Raw genomic sequence first — 22,594 nt, 5'->3', positions numbered from 1 at the left:
TATGGCTGGGTACAAGTTTGAGTGCGGTTATCAACCCTGCATGGGGTTTAGAAAATGGTATCCTATCAGCCTCTCCACACTAGAAGATGTGGAGGATGCTAATTGCATGGTGCCGTTTGATCACCTAATAGAGGAATATGACATGGCACTCACACAAATCAAATCTTTAAATATTTACAGCTGCAACATGCCCTGCAGCAGTGACAGCTCCTCTGCTAAGGCAGAGAAGCGTCGCCCCAATGCTTGTTGAGCAGTGGAAAATAAAATTATAATAACAAGAAGTTATTATCATTGTATTTTTCTTTGCGACTCCAGCCAGATTGGGCAGGGCTGGGCTCCCCGCCTTCAGAGGGAGCAGAATTGGTGTGCACTCCCTCCCTAAGTGCGCATGACAACTTGGCCTGCCCTCTGAGGCCGGCCAAACAGTCATGCGCACTTGGCATGTTCTGCCATGGGCTGTGTTGCACAGCCCAGTGGAGAGCATGCCCAGGCTCCCAGGTACTGCCTGAGCAGCCAAACAGGCCTATCAGACCAATCACGACGCTACCGATGCAGCATTGTGATTGTCTGGGAGAGTCCTGGAGCCTGGGTGCTTCTGGCGCAGCAGAGAAGAAGACGGAGGAAACATGCGCGGCAGCGAAGAAGAAGCAGGTACATTTATGTTGGTTTTTTTTTCATCCCTTCCCCCGCCTCACCAGCTCCGTTCCGAGGGAGCCGCTACTGCCCTGCAGGTGGGAATAGACCCAGAAGAGTAAAACTATGGAAGAGTCCCCCCCTTGGGAGATGGTTACTGGATGGCCATAAGATGGCCAAGGCCCTCTCTCTTACCTATAGGTCGCTCATGAACAATTAACTCAATTAAGGGAAAAATGGCAGAGGATATAGGCGAACTAGAGGACGAGGATTTGCAGGGGATATTTCAGTTTCTCAGGGAGATTCAACTTAAAATCCTCCACAGCGTATATTATACCAGGGTACTCTTGCATAAAATGGATAGAGCCACAGAGGAGGGATGCCTGGGAGTTTGTGGCCAGCTGAGTTACTTTTTTTCACACGTACCCTATGACCCATATATTTTGGGAGGGTGTAAAAAGTAGAATTGAAAGGGCCATCTTGTTTATAGCAAGTAAGCCCCCTTCAATGTTATTGGGTATAAGGGGCACCTCCGACCTTACATCCTACCAGAAAACCTTGGGGAACTTTCGCTTTCTACTAGCGAAAAGGGAAATTAAACAGAAATGGGGGAGTGGGGACTGGAACCGGCAGATGTACATATGCTGTGTGAAGGAGGAATTGGTCGGGTTGTTCCCACATTTTAGGGGGAGAAAGTGTGGGGGAATGGTCTGTGGGAGAGTAGAAATGTGAGTCGTGGCACCTCGCTTTGGGCCTCTGACAGGTCCAGCAAGGTGGAGGTGCGAACGTGCTGAAACTGCATAGTAGGAACTTCCTCACCTCAGCATGATGCTCTAGTGACAAGACTTTTATCCTTCAAAAGAGCATTGACTCACATTGGGGGGCAAGGCAAGGGGAAAGTCCTGGTATCAGCAAATTAATACTTCTATCCCACCTTTTTTTTAAACACATTTTATTAACTTTTAAAGAACATGCATAAAAATTCAACTCGTATACACACTGCGTGTATACGAGTTGAATTTTTATGCATGTTCTTTAAAAGTCAATAAACTGTGTTTTAAAAAAAGGTGGGATAGAAGTATTCATTTGCTGCACAAACAGGAGCATGTCATCCAAATACAAGGATACTCTAACCTTGTGCTCTCCACTCCAACGGAAGCCCTTTATCTGCATATCAGCTTGTAACCATTGAGCCAGGGGCTCCATCACCTGGGCAAACAGCAAGGGTGAGAGACTGGGCAACCCTGTCTGGTGCCTCTCTTGATAGGATATGGGTCTGAGAGCACTCTGTGTACTCATATCTTGGCCCAAGGCCCTGCGTGTAAGGTCTCCACATATCTCTGGAATCGGAGTCCAATTTTCATTGGACTTAAGACTTTAAACATAAAATGCCAAAGAACTGTGACAAAGGCCGTCTCTATATCTAACAGCAGAAGTCTGCTATAAACACCCCCCCCCCCCACCCCGTAAGCTAGCATCTCATTTTGGCACCTCCAGCAGCTCCCCTGAAAGGCACAAATTGTGCACAGCAAATGAGTTTCCTGTAAAAACACCACACCATGAGCGAGCCTTTTGAGATACAGCAGCACTGCTCCCCTTTTAATCTGATTATTCAGGCCACTTACATTCCAGGAAATTAATCTGTAGCCGGCCTCAGTGTTAATTCTTCCATCTGCCATTGTATGTTGAGGTTCAATGTCACCAGTCTGCAGATCCTGCCTGTTGCCTGCGTAAAATAAACTAAATACCACCAACAATCCTCCCTCAACTTCCAAATCTTCAAATCTTCCCTCCCTTCACTTCCACTTCAGGAGCATCTGTAGCCCTAAAACATTATAACTACAAGTTAGTCCCCTAATAACGAAACAAGAGAAAACATACTTGTGACGAGGGCTCCTTAAACAGCATGTAAGTGCATACTACATCACATTTGGTAAATCTTTCATGGAGTCTGATGGAAAAAGGATTTGTGCTTGTAAAGGTCTTTTAACGTTGTAGGGAATTGTAGCATATAATGGATTCCCCATTGCAGGTAATTTTTGTTTTGCTTGATCAACTGTTCTGCAGCGTGGCTGACCAGCCAGGTATAATCACGAAATATAGGATATTCTTTGAATCGCTGATCATCTTCCCTTGTGGTCTGGGATATCATAAAATCACATCTCCATCCCTGTAGTTTAGAAATCGAGTGTAAAATAAATGAGGTGAGGCACCTGGTGGGGCCTTCATCCCAGCGCCCAGTGGGCCCACTTGATAAGAATACAGGGGGAGAGCAAATTTAAACCATTTCTGAACAAAAATGCTCTGGGGATCCATTGTACACTCCCTCCGGCGAGCCCACCTGGCGCAAGTTATTTCGGTAAGATCGCTATTCAGCATCCTCCAATCTAAGGCATAATTCATAGTTGGTAAACTTCAACTTTTGGGCTGTTGTTGTGATGTTTTTGAATAAATCTTCCAACAATAAATTCGACCTTCTGTTTCCATCACCGGTCCACTACATTTCTCAAACCTTGACAGAGTAGGATAAACACGGACCCCACTATACCCATTTGTGCCTCTAGAACTTGCTTGGACTTATTCATTGCTTGAAGTATGACATCAGTTGCATCCTTAGAGTTCAACAAGAAGGCAGCCACTACAGCCCGCTCAAACCATTGTGAGATCATGTAGGTTCAGCTACGCAGTGAGTAGCTTAGCACATTTTTCCCAGCTTTCTCTTCCTAGGGGTCCCAGGGCCCTGGCCCTCTGCCACCATTACTTTGGTTCACAGATGGGTAGGTATATTCCCAATCAATCCTTCTAGACTTTTACAGGTGAGTCTCTCAAACAGCGCCCACAAATTGCCACCCCATGAGCTCAGGCAGCACATGCAATCAAGAAGATTCCCATCTCCTCAGTGTGCTGTAGGGTTAGAGCCCTAATCTCCCCTCTGTATGCTGTCAGGACAGCTGATACTAGGATCCATCCAGTCTCAGATCTGACCAGTGTTTCTTAATCTATTGCTGTCAAAGTCAGTCACTGTTGCTACAAGCCGAAGTGTACTAAATCGGCACTATTCGAGACCTCCTCGACTTCCTCTCACCAGACGTCACCTTCTTTACAGAAACCCGGACCAATGTTTCCTCTGCCCCTGACATTGCCACCGCCATCCCCGATGGATACAAGATCCAGATAAAGGGTCGCCCCAACCACCAAGGGGGAGGACTTGCCATCGCACACAAGAGCTCCCTCCGACTCTCCACCTCCACCTCGAGTGACTCCTTCTCAACCACCGAAAACCTTCACTTTCAGGTCCAGACCAGCCCTAGAACCACAGTTCATGGCACCCTCGCCTACAGACCCCCCGGACCTTGAGCTTAGTTCCCTACTAATATCACTGACCTCATCGCACCCCACGCCATCGCCTCAATAGACTACATAATCATCAGAGACCTGAACTTCCACCTCGACAACCCCAGCCACCCCAACTCCACCACCCTCCTGGACAACCTTGCCAACATCGGACTGAAGCAGTTTGTCACCACCCCCACCCACAAGGCCCCATCTTCGCTGGAGGGACCAACATCTACTTCAGCCACACCACACAAACCTTATGGCCAGACCACCACTGCATATTCTTCCTCGTTAACAAACCCACGCCGCCCAAACCTGCTCCCCGCCCTCCTCAAAGAAACCAGAGCAAAAACACTGAGGAGCAGCTCAACTCCACCCTCAACAGCGATGCCCCCACCATCTCGACTGACGCCAACCTCGCAGCCAAAGAACTCCAGAGATGGATCTCCAACTGCGCAGACGAGCTCGCACCACTACGTAACCCCGACAGACAGCACCCCAGGAAGGCCACCTGGTTCATCACTGACCTCCAAGAATCCAGACGCACCTGCAGACGTCTCGAGAAGAACTGGAGAAACAGCAAAACATCGGGAGATCGCATCACCCACAAGAACGCCATGAGCGAATACCACCTAGGCATCAGATCCACCAAAAGGACCTTCATCCAGAACAAGATCCTCGCCAAATCCAGCAACTCCAAGGAACTCTTCAGCGTCATCCAGGATTCCACCAAGCCCCCCAGCAAAAAACACGGACATCACCCCATCCCAGGACCTCTGCAACAAGCTCGGCTCCTACTTCCATCTGAAATCAGGGGCCTCTACGACAACTTTAACGACCAGACACCTGACTCTGAAACCACCTTCTCCTCCAGCAATGCCAGCCAGCCCACCATCTCCTCCTGGACCCCAGTCACCCCTAAAGACACCTCCCCAACCATAAAAGGCATCCACTCAGGAGCCCCCAGGCATCCCTGCCCGTGCACATCTTCCACAGAGCTGCCACCACCATCGCTCCGGAACTACGACGCACCATCAATGCCACCTTCGAGACCAGCATATTTTCCGACGACTGGAAACACACAGAAGTCAGACCCCTGCTCAAGAAACCCTCAGTCGTTCCCACGGACCTCAAGAACTACGACCCATCTCCCTCCTTCCCTTCGCGGCCAAAGTAACCGAGAAGACCGCCAACGCCCAACTAACAGAATTCATTGAAGAAAACGCCATCCGCGTCCCATCCTGGATGAGCAGCAACTGCCTGAAGCTCAATTCGGAGAAGACAGAGGTCCTCGTCCTCGGACCCTCCCTCTCTGCATGGGACAACACCTGTAGGCCCACCTAGCTCGGCAGTCCTCCCACCCCCCGGAACCATGCCCAAAACCTCAGCATCATACTCGACTCATCCCTCTCCATGACCCGCCAGTTCAACGCCATCGCCTCCAGCTGCTTCAACACCCTTCGCATCCTCCAAAAGACCTTCAAATGGATCCCCCCGAATCAAGGAAGACCATCACGCATAGACTTATAACCAGCATATTTGACTACGGAAACACCCTCTACGCCGGGATCAACAAGTCTTTGCTCCGCAAACTCCAGACCATTCAAAACACTTCAGCCAGACTCGTCCTCGGCATCCCTCGACACGAACACATCACCCAACACCTGCGGAACCTCCCCTGTCTCCCCGTTGAGAAGAGAATAACTTGATACTCACCCACACCTACAAATGCCTTCACAACACCGGAAACCAATACCTCAACGAGAGAATCTCCTTCCATGCACCCAAGAGAAATCTCTGATTCGCCGATATCACCCTCGCCGAAACCCTGCGCATCCGCAAGCCAGAACAGGTGGAAGAGCCTTCTCCTACATCACGGGCAAAACCTGGAACGAGCTCCCGGTCGACATCAGACGCGCCGCCTCCCTGAACACCTTCAGGAAGGCACTCAAGACTTGGCTCTTCGACTGAACGGAGCTGTCCCCTCCCCCATTATCTTGAGAGTCTCAAGGGTGAGTAGCGCGCTTTACAAACCCCCTGATTGATTGTTTATTATGTTGACTAACTACTCTACTTCACTAATGGGTCCAACCACTGTGCATGTTCAGCGGAAGTAAATGTAAATGTAAATGTCATGGTACTTATAAAGCACACTGTCACCAGACGGTCACCTTGCGGTGTCGCCTATTCGGCTTCCTGGCACTGATACTCATACCGCTGTGGAACCCCTCCTGGCTTTCCCTGTGAGGTGTTCACTCCTGGGCACCCCCAGGGTGAAGCCAGGCATCCTTAGCGCTGTTGGGGCCGTTGTGGAGGCTAAGCAAGCTATTGCCCAGAGTTGCAGCGTGGGGCCCGTGATTAGAATAGGCACTGAGGCGAGAATTAACAGGTCTGAGGAAATTGAGCCCGAGACCCCGCCGAGGCGGGAATCGAACCCTGTCCCTGGCCAGAACTCTGCATCAGGGTCTGCCGCTCTAACCATTGAGCCACACTCCTCCAGGATATGCATGGCACAGGTTCAGGACATTAATCTCAGGATAAGTGGAGGGTGGTGGCTTCACTTTTTCTCTGCCTCTTGGAAGTGAGAGATTTCTGTAGGATGGATAGGGTTTCATTGGCCTGTGAAGCCAGAGCAGCAGGTGTGGGCAGTAATCGGTGATCCTCACCAGGCCTGCCCCAACTTGCTCCAGGTCTGATACCTGCAGCAGGCCGCCCTCAATCTTGATCTGCAATCCATTCTGATGGCCCAGATACCTCGGGCCGCAGCGTGGAATGGTGATCTGCCCAGACCACGTCTCCCACTGCCCGTTCGCAGTGAGCTTCTCCATTGCTTTTTACTGTTCCTCTAGCATGCAGATTCTATAGGGCCCTGGCTTCTCCTATCTCAACTCCAAGACAGTAGTGTCTGCTACGGGGCAGCAGTGGTAAGGCGGGAAGGATGGGGTTAAAAAAAAAGAAAATGTAAGGTTACCTTACTGGCAGGTGCCTCTCCTCTGTCCTTCTTGCCAGGACGAAAAGGAACAGGAAGCTCCCAGGCTTCCAGCCAAACATGCCGCTGTTGATGGCAGCATTGTGATTGGTCTGAGAGCTGTGGTGTGGCGCTCAGATGGGGACTGGGGGCCTGTGCATCTTCTCCACCAAGGCTGTCTATTACAGCCGGTGGAGAACATGCAAAGTGCGCATGACTGTTTGACCCAGCCCGGCTCGGCATGGCTGTCAAACCATCATGCGCACTTGGAGAGGGCCTACCACTCCTCCTCTGCGCTGTGTGCAGCTCCGCCCCATACCTACAGAGCCACTAAGGAAAAATAAAATGATAATAACATGGCATTATTATCATTTTATTTTTCTTGTGGGGGCTACGCTCCTCCGCCTTAGCGGAGGAGCCGCCCCTGCTCCAAGTCAATACAATTTCAAGTAAAGGCCAGGATGACTTTTGGCCTCAGAACGGAGGTCCAAACAGCCGGTCTTGTTTCGTACAAGGTCATATCGCAGTGTGCCACTGCCACATCGCTATGCTTATTTTGTTTCCGATTCATCTCCTACGCCTCTCCCAATGCAGCTTCCAGCGCACACAAGAGAGCTCCTTGCCACTAAAATATCGTCAAACAACCTTTCACCGCTTGTCCAGGCCAATACTAATAGATTACTGTCGGCTTGGCAGATGCACAGCCGACATTTTGCAGTTTTCAGCCCTCGACTACTCTTACCTGCTGGTTGACGAGCCTCGTTGTAGAAGAGTAGGGTCTGCTTCCTATGGTCACCCCCACTTTTTGCTGTGATTTTCTGGTTTTTCGACTTTAGTGTGGCTGTGGGCCTGCTAATCAGACCCACAGCCCAGCTGTTCTCTCTCTAAATTGATACCATGTACTTTAGGTACATACCAGATTGGGTATTGGATCACCTTTGTAAGCCCCTGTATAGTGTACCATAGGTACCCAGGGCATAGGTGCATCCAAGGCCTACCAGGGGCTGCAGCATGTATTATGCCACCCCTGGCTGGCCCTCCAAACTGACACCACAGGCTGATCATTCAGCTTGGGTAAGGTGGTGTAATTATTATTAGTATTATTATATTTCTTATATAGCGCCAGAATCGACCCCCGAAGGGGTATCTCTGCGCTTGCCTTGGGAACCCGTCCTGGTTTTTCCCTGTGAGATAGCCCCTACAGGGCATCCCCAAGGTGAAAGCCAGGCATCCCGCCGCGGGGGGCCAGTTGTGGAGATTAAGCAAGCTTAATGCCCAGAGTTGCAGAGTGTGAACCCATGATTAGGTCAGGCACCGAAGCGAGAATTATCGAGTCCATGGACATTTGAGCTCAAGACCCTGCCGCGTCGGGAATTGAACCCTGGTCCCGGGTCTGACCTCTGCTTCAGGGTCTGCCTGCTCTAACCAGTGAGCCACACTTCTCCACACCCCTTACTTAGATATAGTATACCTATAGCTACCTTATATATAGACACATATGCACCTATAAGTCACTCCTATGGTAGGCCTCGACAATCCTGGAGGCAGAGTGCTTGGTTTTATGTGAGAGGGTGCCCTCGCATGAGATTAGCCCCCTGCAGCTTTCAGAACCATCTCCTTATAGCTGTTCTATGACATAGCCATACCATATACTCTTAAGTGCATTATAATCCTCTCGGTTAATGCTAACTTGGGTTTGGCTTTATCAAAATATGTTGTGTAAGGTGTCAAACACTTTGGAATACTACCCCCGCCAATTCTGGTGGCGGGTGTAGCATTCCACCCTTCTAGAGGGAAAAGACATGTATGTTACTGCTTTACCGTGTTAAAGTTAAATAGAGACCCAGCATCACAAAATGAATGCTGCTGCCAAAGACACAAGTCTGACCTCCTGCTGCTGGACAAAACTCTGGCAGGGGAGGCCTGGACAATATGTTTCCTGTCCAGGGAGGTGCCAGCACCTTCCCAGACAGGCAGATGTGTATTGGGATATGGAGGGCTGCATCAGCAGATGCTTTTTGAGACACTGCCTGGGGCACACAAGGTGCTCCGTGCATATCCCGATTCAAACCAGTTGCTGAGCCCCGCTTTGGCACAAAATTGGACAAAGGGAAAGGGGTGTAACAACCCCCTTCTCAGGTCCACCCATAGGAGGGACCTAGGCAGGTAATCCAGCCCCTTTGCTTAGTATAAGTATAGGAGCTGTGTCCCCAGGATTTTAGATTATCCTGGAAAGAAACTTTTATACAGAACTCTTGAACCTTCGACATTCTATTCTGACTAGAAGATGGAAGACATCTCCCTTGAGGTCAAGGAGTGACCACCATGTGCAAACAGGCACCACTAGTAACTTGCCGGTCTGGTTTGTCGACGTTGCCGCTAGAACCCGAAGACTCAGCGACACAGAAACTAAACTCTCGGACTTCTCTGACTCAGACCCACATCCACTGCAAAGCTGGAACCCGTGGCGGACACGAGAGACGTGGGACCGGAGACCCTGGACATCCTGCATTTTGCTAACTGCTCGACTACCAAGGTACCCTTGCAGTTGTGCATTGGGGTACGAGAAGCCGCAGACCCAAGCATCATTTGCACCGAAGCTCAGTCCTCCACACTCCACGAGTGCCGCGTGGGGCCCGCTCTTGCATTTCAGCTAGACACGTCTTCCCATACCTTGCCCATTGGCTAGTGAGCCCCATGAAGACTTTCCTTTTGAACTAAACGGCTTTCCTGGTTGCTGCAGCTTCCCTTGCCTCCAGGACCTCGTGGCGGAAGAGACAAGCTCACCTTCTTCACCTTCAAGCACGCAACATCGCCTGGTTCCTTCCTGGTTCCTTCCTGGTCACTGGCTCGTGACCCAGACTTTGTTCCCTCTGCTTTCAGGTTCTTCACATCACCGATCCACTCTTGGACCCACCCGGACACTTTTCCTCTGGTCACCTGCAGCAATTTTTTGCAGATCTCCATAGAAAACGACGACGAACCCCGACACCAAAAGGCACCTATGCACCCGGCTTTCCTGGGTGAGGTAATACGAGTACTCTGGTGCTCCCGTGGGTTTTGACTCCCGAAGTGTCCTAGTCTAAAGGGGTTTTATTGTAGTTCATCCGGAAGTGTCCTTAAACAGTAACTTTGTAACCTCTTCGTTTCCCATTATAAGACAATAGTAACTCGAAACTGTGTTTAGACACTGCTTGCGTCTCCCGTGGGCCTCCAACTTCCTAACCTTTGGTTGTTTAGTATAGCCCCAGCGATTCTAAAGGCCCTAGGCCTGCTGTCTAACTCGCACGTGGTTCTTATACCACTTCTTTAGTATATGGTTTGTAAGGCCCCTAGGGCATAACTGTATTTGTGCAACTTATCGTATGCTAATTGAGTAACCTGTCATGTACTTTTACCTCTGACCTCATAAAGAGTGCAGAGGGGTTGTGTTTAGAATAAATACATATATTTTTGATATATACCTTGTGTGGTGTCCTTTCATTTGGTATTCAAGGGATTATACTTGGCAAAACAGCTTGCTTCACATGCTCTCTGAAGTCTTAGCCTAAGACTGCTGGTCCATGCTACCACTAGGATAGCTTGTCTATAAGGTTGACTTTACAACCACATCAATAAGGGTCGATTAGACTGGTGCAAGGTGCCCACTAGAATAGTGGACATCATATGCCAGGCTAACTTCTCACATTGGTGTGCAGCGGATGGGATAAGAGCTTGCTGTTGTTTTACCATATAATCTTAAGATATCATTTGAAAGATCACATTAAGGTACCTGTAGGTACATATAAATCAAGTTTCCTATAATACATAAGTTCTACTGAACTTAGCAGTTGTAGGTGGTAAGGGCCTAGCCCACCCTGACTACAACTCTTAGAGAGGTTCTAGCAGGAAAACATTTAGAGTAGGTAGGTGCACACACCACACCTCACCTCACTAGAAAATGTCCTTGGATGCAGGGCTTAGTGGGCCTCTGCCAGAAGCTGACCCTCCCAGGGCACCTTCTAAATATACACATTCACTTTTCATGAATTGAGAAGCCTGTGTACAGCCAGAAGGCTGAGACAAGGACACAGTCCAACCTTTAACCCCCTGGTAGATATTTCAGTGGAGTATGATGTAGAAAAGGCATCTACCCCAGATCAAACAGGTAGCACAGAGGGGGGCCATCCCTCAACAGAAGATCCCACTGGTGAGAACCAAGGGGAGTCTCATGATGATGTGGATGCTAACCACGTAGCAGCCAGGGAACTGAACCAGGTTAACCTAGGACTATTTGGGACTGGAGGAGGAAGAATCCAATACAGACCCCCAAGTAGGCCTAACCCTGAGCACAGAAGAGAAAGTCCCTCTCTGATGACTCAGTAGGGTCCCCTGCCTCAGCTCTAGGGAGAATGACTTACCTTCAGAGAAGAGAGCATAAGGCTAAGATGAGGGAATCCAAGCTTAGAATCAGGAGGCAAGAAGTTGCCCTTGCAAAGAGACCCTGGCTCTTGAGAGAGAGAGAAAAATGTGTGTGCTAGAGCCCACTGGTGGCAGCACAGTACCTAGAGATAAGGAAAGGTCTCATGACCATAGAAACCTGAATAAGATTGTCCCTCCCTACCAGGTTGAGGATTAAATCCACAAATGGATATCTGCTTTAGAGAGGGCTTGCAAAGTACAGCAGGTACCCCAAAGTCAGTGGGCAGCAATCTTGTGGCTCTCCTTTTCAGATAAAGGCAGAAACAAGCTCCTGACAGTTAACCACATGGCTGCTGGGCGTTTTCCCCCCCTGTGCTGGAAATGCACTGATGCCACTATCCATGACGAGCTCAGCTCGTCATCAGCACACGACACCTTTGGGTGATGACGAGCTGAGCTCGTCATCAGCATCGAAAGGGTTAATGAACAGGATGCTGACAACTACTATGTCCTGAAGAGTGCTCTGATAGATGGGTTTGGCTTAACCACTGAGCAGTACAGGTTGCTGTTCAGAGATACCCAGGGGACACAGACTCAGGACTGGACTGACTTTGTAGATTGTGCTACTGAGGCTCTGGAAGGCTGGTTACTGGGCAGTAAGATTAATGACTATACAGGATTATATAATTTGATCATGAGAGAACAAATTCTTAACAACTGTCAGAACCAGTTATTGCATCAGCACCTGATTGACTCTGATCTGACCTCTCCCCAAGAATTGGGAAAGAAGGCAGACAAAGGGGTCAGAACCAGAGTGAAACATAAGGTACAGAACCAAGGTGGTGATCAGAAGAAACAAGAACAAAAGGGTGGGGAGAGAGCAAAAGACCAGAATTCTTCTCAAGGTCCCCAAAAATCTTCTAATGGTGGAGGTTCCCAACCTGCAAAAGAGAAAAGAAGATCCTAAGAAACCATGGTGCAAAGTATGTAAGGTAAATACTCACTGGACCAGTGAATGCGCCAAGAAGGAGGCAGCTTCAGCCACCATTGCCCCTAAGGCAACTGTTCCCCCTAGCACAACTAATAGTGGTGGTTCTCAACAGAAGGGTATAGTAGAGTTAACCCTGGGAACTGTGGTGGATTCTGGCCTAGTCATAATACCAACTCAAGCTGTTCTTGTCTGTGATGTGGACATGGCTATGTCCTCTACTGTGAGCCCCAGTAACTTGGGCAAGTACAGACAGACTCCTTTAATTAATAACAAAGTGGCTCAGGCCTACAGGGACAAATGTGTTGGTCACAATGGGGACACACAACTTTGTGGACCCTGGACGGATAATACTAGGTGACAATTACCTAGTGACCAATGCAAGCAATGTCACTACCACCCATAGTATGGCAATTGTTAATTTCTCCTGGCGGGGGGGGGGGGGTTTGGTAACTGGCCTCCAAAGAGTTGCTGTTAGTTCAGACCTCCCTGTGGAATGTTTGCTTGGCAATGACCTAGAATCTTCAGTCTGGTCTGAAGTGGAGTATAGGACTCAAGCAGAGATGTTAGGTATATCAGCACATGTCCTTGCTGTGACCAGGTCACAGGTCATAAATTGCAACACTGAACAGGCCCTGGATCCTAAAATAATGGACCAGTTGCCTACCAGGAGGAGAAGCAGTAGGGTTAAGGCAGTGCCTTCACCCTTGCCTCAGGAAGAGGATCAGCCTTCTCAGGAAGCTGATTGTGAGACCCAGGAGGAAACTGTCCTAGAAGAGCTTGAACCTGATCAGGTTGAGTTTCTTGGGGCAGGGGAACCCTCCAGGGCAGATCTGAGGCAGGCGCAGTTGGACTGCCCTTCTCTTGAACCCCTCAGACAGCAAGCTGCTGCTGAGGCTGCTGGGAATGCTAGTGGGACCCACAAAATCTATTGGGATGATGGGCTCCTGTATTCAGAGGCTAGAGACCCCAAGCCTGGTGCTTCCAGGAGGTTGGTCATACCTTTGGCATTCAGGGGCTTCCTTCTCACACTAGCCCATGATATTCCCCTTGCAGGACATCTTGTCCAGAACAAGACTTGGGACAGGCGTGTCCCTCACTTTCACTGGCCCCACATGTCAGAACACACCAAGGAGTTTTGTCACTCCTGTGTCACCTGCCAAGCCAGTGGTAAATCAGGTGGCGTCACAAATGCCCCCCTAATAGCACTACCTGTGGTGGGGGTTCCCTTTGAAAGAGTAGGGATTGACATTGTTGGACCAATGGATCCCCAAACAGCCTCTGGGCACAGGTTTATTCTGGTGGTAGTGGAACATGCCACCAGATATCCAGAAGCTATTCCCCTAAGGACCACACCAGCACCTGCTGTGGCAAGAGCCCTCCTGGGAGTTTTCTCAAGAGTGGGGTTTCCAAAGGAGGTTGTCTCAGACAGAGGTGCAAACCTTATGTCTGGATATTTGAATGTTATGTGGAAGGAGTGTGGAGTGAACTACAATTTCACCACACCCTATTACCCACAGTGCAATGGTCTGGTGGAGAGATTCAACAAGACCTTAAAGAGCATGATCAAGGGTTTACCTGAAAAGCTTAAGCAAAGATGGGACATCCTGCTGCCCTGCCTTTTGTTTGCTTACAGAGAGGTCCCACAGAAGAGGGTTGGCTACAGCCTTTTTAAGCTTCTGTTTGGGCATCCTGTAAGGGGACCCCTTTGTCTGGTGAAGGAGGGATGGGAGTTACCTCTCAAACCTCCCAAACAAGACATTGTGGATTATGTACTTGGTCTCCGCTCCAGGATGGCTGAGTATATGAAAAAGGCATCCAAAAACCTTGAGGCTAGCCAGGAATTACAAAAAGCCTGGCATGACCAAAAGGCTGTGCTGACTGTTTTCCAGCCAGGACAGAAAGTGTGGGTTTTGGATCCAGTGGCCCCATCAGCTCTCCAAGACAAATGGTCTGGACCCCACACTATTGTTGAACAGAATGGAGAGGTAACCTATTTGGTTGATCTTGGAACTCCCAGGAGCCCCCACAGGGTGCTTCATGTCAAAAGATTGAAACCATATGTTGACAGGGCAGATATGGACTTGCTCATGGCTACAGATGAGGGACAGAAGGAGGAGAGTGACCCTCTCCCAGACCTGCTTTCTCAGAACCCTGATGATGGCTCAGTTGATGGTGTAGCCTTGGCAGGCAGCCTCACTGACCAACAGCACCAGGACTGCAGACAAGTTCTACAGTCCTACAGACATATGTTTTTTCTGACTCCAAGTCAGACTACCTGGTGCACTCATGAAGTGTACACTGGGGACAGTCTCCTGTTAAAAGTAAGCTTTACATGTAACCTGATCATGTCAGGGACTGTATCAGGACAGAGGTCCAAAAGATGTTGGAGTTGGGAGTCATTGAGCCATCAGAGAGCCCTTGGGCCAGTACCTAAACCTCACACCCAAGATGATAAGAGAGATGAGGTCTTGTGTGGATTACAGAGGCCTCAATGCTGTCACTAGGACAGATGCCTACCCAATACCAAGGGCAGATAAACTAGTTGACAGATTGGCACCTGACAAGTTTTTGAGTACATTTGACTTGACACCTGGCTACTAGCAGATCAGACTAGCCGATGATGCAAAAGCCAAAACAGCATTTTCAACCCCAGGAGGACATTATCAATTTGTGGTAATGCCCTTTGGTCTGAAAAATGCACCTGCCACATTTGTGAACCAAGTCCTCTCAGGTCTAGATGACTACTGTGCAGCTTATCTAGATGATATTGTTGTCTTTAGCTCCACTTGGGAAGATCACCTCATCCACCTGAAGAATGTTTTGGAGACCCTGCAAAAGGCAGGCCTAACTGTCAAGGCTACCAAGTGCCAGATAGGGCAGAGCAATGTTGTATACCTGGGCCACCTTGTAGGTGGAGGTCAGGTTCAACGATTGGAGAGCAAGATCCAGACCATAAAGGACTGGGCTGCTCCCACCACCCATACACAGGTCAGAGCTTTCTTGGGCCTGACTGGGTACTACAGGAAATTTGTCAAGGGGTATGGTTCCATAGTGACACCCCTTAATGACTTAACTTCCAAGAAAATGTCACAGAAAGTTCAGTGGACAGTAAGCTGTCAAAAGGCATTTGATGACCTGAAGCAGGCCATGTGCACTGCTCCTATTCTGCAAAGTCCAGACTACTCCAAAGAATTCATTGTTCAAACAGATGCTTCTGAGTAGGGTGTAGGTGCTGTTCTTTCACAAGTGAATAAAGATGGTCCAGACCAGCTAGTAGCTTTTATTAGCCGAAGGCTGACCCCTAGAGAGAAACGTTGGTCAGCTATTGAGAGGGTGGCCTTTGCTGTGGTTTGGGCACTGAAGAAACTGAGGCCATACTTGTTTGGCACACCCTTCAAGATTCAGACAGACCATAAGCCCCTCTTGTGGCTAAATCAGATGAAGGGTGAAAATCCCAACCTGCTTAGGTGGTCCATTTCCCTACAGGGGATGGACTTTACAGTGGAACATAGACCTGGGACTGACCATGCCAATGCAGGTGGACTCTCCAGATATTTTCACTTAGAACATGAAGACTCAACTGGTCACGGTTAGTTTTTATGTCCCTGCGTTTGGAGGGGGGGGGGTAGGGTGGTTGTGTAGGAGAATAGGGTCTGCTTCCTATGGTAACCCCCACATTTTGCTGTGATTTTCTGTTTTTTAGACTTTAGTGTGGCTGTGGGCCTGCTAATCAGACCCACAGCCCAGCTGTTCTCTCTCTAAATTGATACCATGTACTTTAGGTACATATCAGATTGGGTATTTGGTCACCTTTGTAAGCCCCTGTATAGTGTCCCATAGGTACCCAGGGCATAGGTGCATCCAAGGCCTACCAGGGGCTGCAGCATGTATTATGCCACCCCTGGCTGGCCCTCCAAACTGACACCACAGGCTGATCACTCAGCTTGGGTAAGGTGGTGTAATCACCCCTTACTTAGATATAGTATACCTATATCTACCTTGTATATAGACACATATGCACCTATAAGTCACTCCTATGGTAGGCCTTGACAATCCTGGAGGCAGAGTGCTTGGTTTGCGTGGAGCCTGCTCTTGCATTTCAGCTCCCAGGTCCTTGCCCGTTGGCTAGTGAGCCCCCTGAAGACTTTCCTTTTTAACTAAACTGCCTTCCTGGTTGCTCCAGGCTTGCTCCAGCTACCCTTCTAAGGAGAAGCACCACCGACCTTGCTGGTCTGCAACAGAGCCAATCTCGACATCCTGCGTGGGTTGCGGTTGCCAAGGCTTGTTGGGTCCAGTCCGGATACCGATACCGCAGTCAACTAGATCCGTTGTGGGACAGCTCGAATCCAGCGCCTGGTCATCGTCGATCCCTCCTGGACCCTGTGGCTGAAGAGACCAGCTCACCTTCTCCACCTTCAAGCACGCGACATCGCCTGGTTCCTTCCTGGTTCCTTCCTGGTCACTGGCTAGTGACCCAGACTCTGTCCCCTCTGCTTTCAGGTTCTTCACATCACCGATCCACCCTTGGATCCACACGGACATTTTTCCTTTGGTTGCCTGCAGCACTTCTTTGCAGATCTCCATAGAAAACGATGACGAAACCCGATACCAAAAGGCACCTATGCACCCGGCTTCCCTGGGTGAGGTAACACGAGTACTCTGGTGCTCCCGGGGGTCTTGACTCCCGAAGTGTCCTAGTCTAAAAGGGTTTTATCGTAGTCCATCCGGAAGTGTCCTTAAACAGTAACTTTGTAACTTCTTCATTTCCCATTATAAGTCAATGGTAACTCGCGACTGAGTTTAGACACTGCACGCGTCTCCCGTGGGCCTCCTACTTCCTAACCTTTGGTTGTTTAGTGTAGCCCCAGCGATTCTACAGGCCCTAGGCCTGCTGTCTAACTCGCACGTGGTTCTTATACCACTTCTTTAGTATATGGTTTGTGATGCCCCTAGGCCATAACTGTATTTGTGCAACTTATCGTATGCTAATTGAGTAACTTGTGATGTACTTTTACCTCTGACCTCATAAAGAGTGCAGAAGGGTTGTGTTTAGAATAAATACATATATATTTGATATATACCTTGTGTGGTGTCCTTTCATTTGATATTCAAGGGATTATAATTGGTAAAACAGCTTGGTTCATATGCTCTCTGAAGTCTTAGCCTATGACTGCTGGTCCATGCTACCACTAGGATAGCTTGTCTATAAGGTTGACTTTACAACCACCATCAATAAGGGTCGATTAGACTGGTGCAAGGTGCCCACTAGAATAGTGGACGTCTTATGCCAGGCTAACTTCTCACAGTGGTTGTAAGAATCAAGTCGAAGAAATATGCTCTAAAGCTACATGTCGGGGACTATCATACCTTCTTAGGCGTGTTTTGGGGAGTAAGGCTACGCCCTGATGGGTCCCAAAGTGACTAGTATGCCTGTGTATGGGTATGGGTGCGGGTGAGTGTGCTTGCGCTTGCTTGGCAGCTCCACCCTGTGTTTCACATACACCTCCAGTGGTTCAGCGTGGCCTTGTTCCAGGTTCTCCATGCCCTGCAGCCTGTTGAGTCATTACCCTTGTTCTTGTCATTCCAGGTGTGTTGGGAGCTCCCCGCCTTGCCGCAAGCACTGAACACCGCCCAAGTCAGGTGGGGCGGAGACCTCCCCATGCCGAGCCACGCTCAAAAGTCTAATTATAACTACAGTTAATAATAAACTCGGTAACAGATCCATCATCTCGCAGTCACAGTCTCACATGCTAATTACCCACAATGATGCGTTGCTGGTGAAGGAGTCGCCAACTATTGTACTCGAGGTAAATTCACTAAAATGGGTTAGAAGGGAGACGATGAGGCTAATACCAATAAATGACTTGTTCAGGTTTAAACCCCGTAATCGATAAGTGGAACTTAAACCCCGGTCACTGATTGTGGATGGAGTTTAAACCCCAGTAACAACACGGGCAGTGTCTACCCCCAAAATATGACATAAATATTTAGCTTTATAAAATATTGCAGCGTTCTTGATGTTCTTTCTTATAATAAAACATATGGGCCAAAAGCGACATTCTACCAGGAACAACTGGCTGTATGATGTTCAGTACACTGCTGACAAAAACCGCATGCAGGCACATGTGGACTCACGCTGCCCCGAGACTCAGGGTGAGAGGTTTCTAAACCTGAAGGGAGTTTACATTTATTTCACATTTGAAGATTTCCAGATTTCGTTTGGATACTAACATCGTAAAAACCGTGTGAACAATGGGGTGTCACCTTGCTGGGACAGAAATGTCCACTAAATGGCTCTGGAGTTCATGTTCGCATGCCCTTCTACATGATTTTGCTGTGTGCCCTGCATTATTTCTCCTAGCCTTTTGATTTTGACCTCAGTGACCAAGAGAATGATGTGTGTTCACTGAGGGATCTCCTTGTTAAACTGATTGAGACCCGAGTGAGTAACTTTGAAGTCGAGAGCAACCAAATGACGCTTTTTCGTCTGGCCTAGAGACAGGTTTATGTAACCAACCTCGTTTAGGCAAAAAATCATAAATACAAAAGTACATATAATATACACATAGGAAAGCATTAGAATGGAAAAGTCTTTTTTATCCATTGGTCTTTTAAACTGTCATTCACATTTTGCTACACAGCTTGGAGCCATAGGTCACTTCAGCCAATGTCTCTCTTGCACTGTGAGTGACAACATTTTGCCTGATCACATGTGCCTAAAAAATCAAGTGCACTTTCATGCCAGGGCTGAAGGCATAATCCTCTACTTTGCCAATGCTTTTTTCTTTCCATTCTTTATCCCTGTTTTTAGTAGTACTTATGCGTTTAAACGTTTTCGCGTTAGAGTAATTCTAAGCCAACAGTACATTTCTTTGTGCCTATAAGAATCATATTTTCCGTCAATGTGCATTAAAACTAAAAAGGCTTTATCTACCATTTATAAGTAGGTCTGTCTAGTTGGAAGCTCACATACGGTTGATCAACATTATAAGCAATTGCTGTTTTTTTTATTTACGATTTTATTGCAAGCATATGGCTGCCACTTTAGTTAGCAGCATTTATTTTAGTGACGTGCTTATAAAAAGAATCAATAATAATATACAGCCTGCTAAGAGAGTGAGAGGAGGGGCAATTTCACTCACCCTCCAAGACCATGCAAAATTGCTCCCTCACGCATGCCCATAAAGCCTTCCACTACCAAGGACATGCCTACATCAACCACCGACTGAACGTCCACCAACTCGGTAGACACCTGAGCTCCACTTCCCTCGTCCTCCCACACACACACCCTGCATCTATGACAGCGGTGGCCGCTCCTTCTGCTAGGCTGCCAAGACCTGGAGCAACCTTCCTCTCCAGCTCCGTACAGCCCCTCGCTGGCAGACTTCAGAAAGAGACTCAAGACCTGTTTCTTCAACAGAGACTCAGCGCCCAGATACCCCTAGGGGTGACAGTGTTGCACTTTACAAATGCTGTTTAATTGATTGAATGTCATGCGTGATCTATTGGCAAAAAAATGTCACGCTAAAAGTGTAAATTTAAAGAACGAGAGATCTCCTGTGAGATGAGGTTTATAGTCATTGTTCTGTTCTGTGTGTTACAGACGTTGTCAGTGTATTGTAAACGTAAAGGGGCAGATCTACAAGAAAGTGCAGCAGCGCGGCACCGCAAGCCCTTTGGCTACGCCACTTTCAGAGCACAGGAATGCGACATATCTGCAATGATATGTCGCATTCCTGTGCTCTCCCCTGCGCTGGCGCAGAAACAGCTGCCATGCGCTGGTGCTGGCACCCTTGCACTATGGTGCAAGGATGCCTGCGCCGTGTGGAGATTGCTTTTGTGAAGGAAGGGGCCCCTTCCTGCACAAAAGCAATCAGTGCAGACATTTTCCTCTTTTAATGCGTGCTGTAGAATGCAGCATGAATTGAAGGCGGATAAAACAAGGAGAAATGAAAACATTTCTCCTCGTTTTGCTTGGCTACGCCAATACGCCACCCCTATGGTGGCGCTGCAAACTGACACATATCCAGGTTTACGATTTCTCGTAAATCTGGAAATGCATCAGTGGACATGGGTGCTGCATGGGAACACCCACAGCAACACCCATGTCCCACCCTTAACACCCAAAGTGTTACGTGAACAGGGGCGATATTTACAAGCACGGGTTAAGTCACGCAGGGTGACTTTTACTGTGCTTGTAAATATCCCTTAGCAGGCTGCGCCACCAGTCCATCACGCAACGTGATGCACAGGCGGCGCATGGGGCTTGTAAATCTGCCCCAAAGCACTTAAGAGAATTTTGTGACCCAAAAATGATGTGGTTGAGAAGTCTTCTTTGTTCTAGGGTTAGGACTGGCCGATTTCTGGCTTCCTATCAGGTTGGTGACAGACCCTGGGTGCTGATCCCTTCTAGAAATTCTCCTTGACTGTCTTGATGTAAGACGGGCCCCTCCTGCTGTGGAGAGTGGTGTTGGAATGTGCCTCTACAGAGAAGAATATGCATAAAAGAGGTGACCAGCAGCCCAGCTTGTTTTCAATCAAACACCTTCCTAGAAAGAGGTGTCTGAGTACCAAGTCCACCATGTATACTCATCATGTGAAGACTCCCACAACTGTGACCCCTGTGATTCCTTCTCCCCCTTGTCCTACACACCCTTCCTCCACACATCCTGTGTGGTTGGAATTAGAAAATGGGCTCCAGGCAATAATGTAAAGGCAATATGGGAAGGTGCCCCACAAACAAGCCAACCATCACCTCTTTCCGTGTTTATCCTTTTCTATTTTCACTGTTGTATGTACGCCTATTCTGAGTGTCAACTGCTGTAACAGCAAATGCACAACACGTACCTCTGCCCAACAAATAGTAGCTCAAGAAATGTGTTCTTGGCTGTCCAAATAATGCAAAGGTCTTCAGGTGAATTGGCAGCTAAGCCTGGTCCTACCCAGTCAGTTTGTAAATACACTGATGCCCTCCCCAACAACCCTTAAACCATGAATCTGACAAGAACACAGAGTCGGCATGAGCAGATACTCCTGGAAGAATGGGCAGCAAAGTCTCTCAGACTAAGAAATCAAACCCGATGCAATTATGGAACCCTTAGAATAATTTCCTGAAACGTTTGCAGATTTGTTTTATTCCCAAATTGGTTTGCCCTTACAGCCATTGCACCACGTAACCTGGAGATAAAGATAGACTTATAAGGAGGTTGGGGAGTGCTACGGGGTTGTCTTTCACATGTATATAAAGCTATTGCTTGAGCACAGATCGGGGAGCTTTAACATTTGCTATACAGCAATAACCCTTAAGTATGGCCGGGCTCTTCAGTCCACTTGTGAGTGGCAAGCTTGTTTGGACCAGAGATACTTCAGCAAGACCATGCAGATGTTAGAGAACTTCCCCAAAGCTTGCAAATTATTAAAAACAATGTAATGTAATCCGATTCTCAGGTATAGAGCTCCACTGCCCTTGAGTCGAGTATATAATACTCATTAAAAAAATATAGAAGTGGGGCGCAGCACAAAGAGGCATTCTTCCTATATCTGACCTTGATTGCCCTGTGTAACTGCTGCACAAAAGAGCTGTGCACATGCATGCATCAGCATGGGTATGTCATGTAATCATATTCATTGATGAGCACAGTCTTATGCTGTCTGTTTTATGGCAATATTGTTCAACGTTGGTTCGTGCCACTCACAATGACGACAACTCACAGGTCCTCGCCAGGGAATCTCACTAGTGTGGATCACTCATGGTGAGGGGTGCACAGCAGGCCTGGATCACCTACAGCAACATACACTGTGCAAGACTATCAGCGGTGAGGGACAGCCATAGTTAACACTCAAAGAGAGGAACACTCAAGAGGCCTCTCTCACTTTGAGGGATAATAACAGATGTGTCACTCACAGTGAGGGTCACTCTGCAGTTCTCTGTCTCACTCATCGGACCTTCTCATTCACAGAGAAAGACACTTAAGGGAACTGGGTCCCTCACAGTGATGGACACTTGTTAGTGCTGTATACCTCGCAGTGATAGTCACTCCTCAAAGCTGAGGCCCTTGCAGGGACAGACACTCCAGGGCTATTTCCCTCGCAGTGATAGACACTCCTCAGTGATAGACACTCCAGGGCTATATCCCTCACAGTGATAGACACTCGTCAGGGCTATATCCCTCACAGTGATAGACACTACAGGGCTATAGCCCTCGCAGTGATAGACACTCCTCAGAGCTGAGGCCCTCGCAGTGATAGACACTCCAGGGCTATAT

The sequence above is a fragment of the Lissotriton vulgaris genome, chromosome 2_1, assembly GCF_964263255.1.
Source record: "Lissotriton vulgaris chromosome 2_1, aLisVul1.2, whole genome shotgun sequence".
NCBI classification, from domain to species: domain Eukaryota; kingdom Metazoa; phylum Chordata; class Amphibia; order Caudata; family Salamandridae; genus Lissotriton; species Lissotriton vulgaris.
This window is presented reverse-complemented; position numbering follows the sequence as displayed.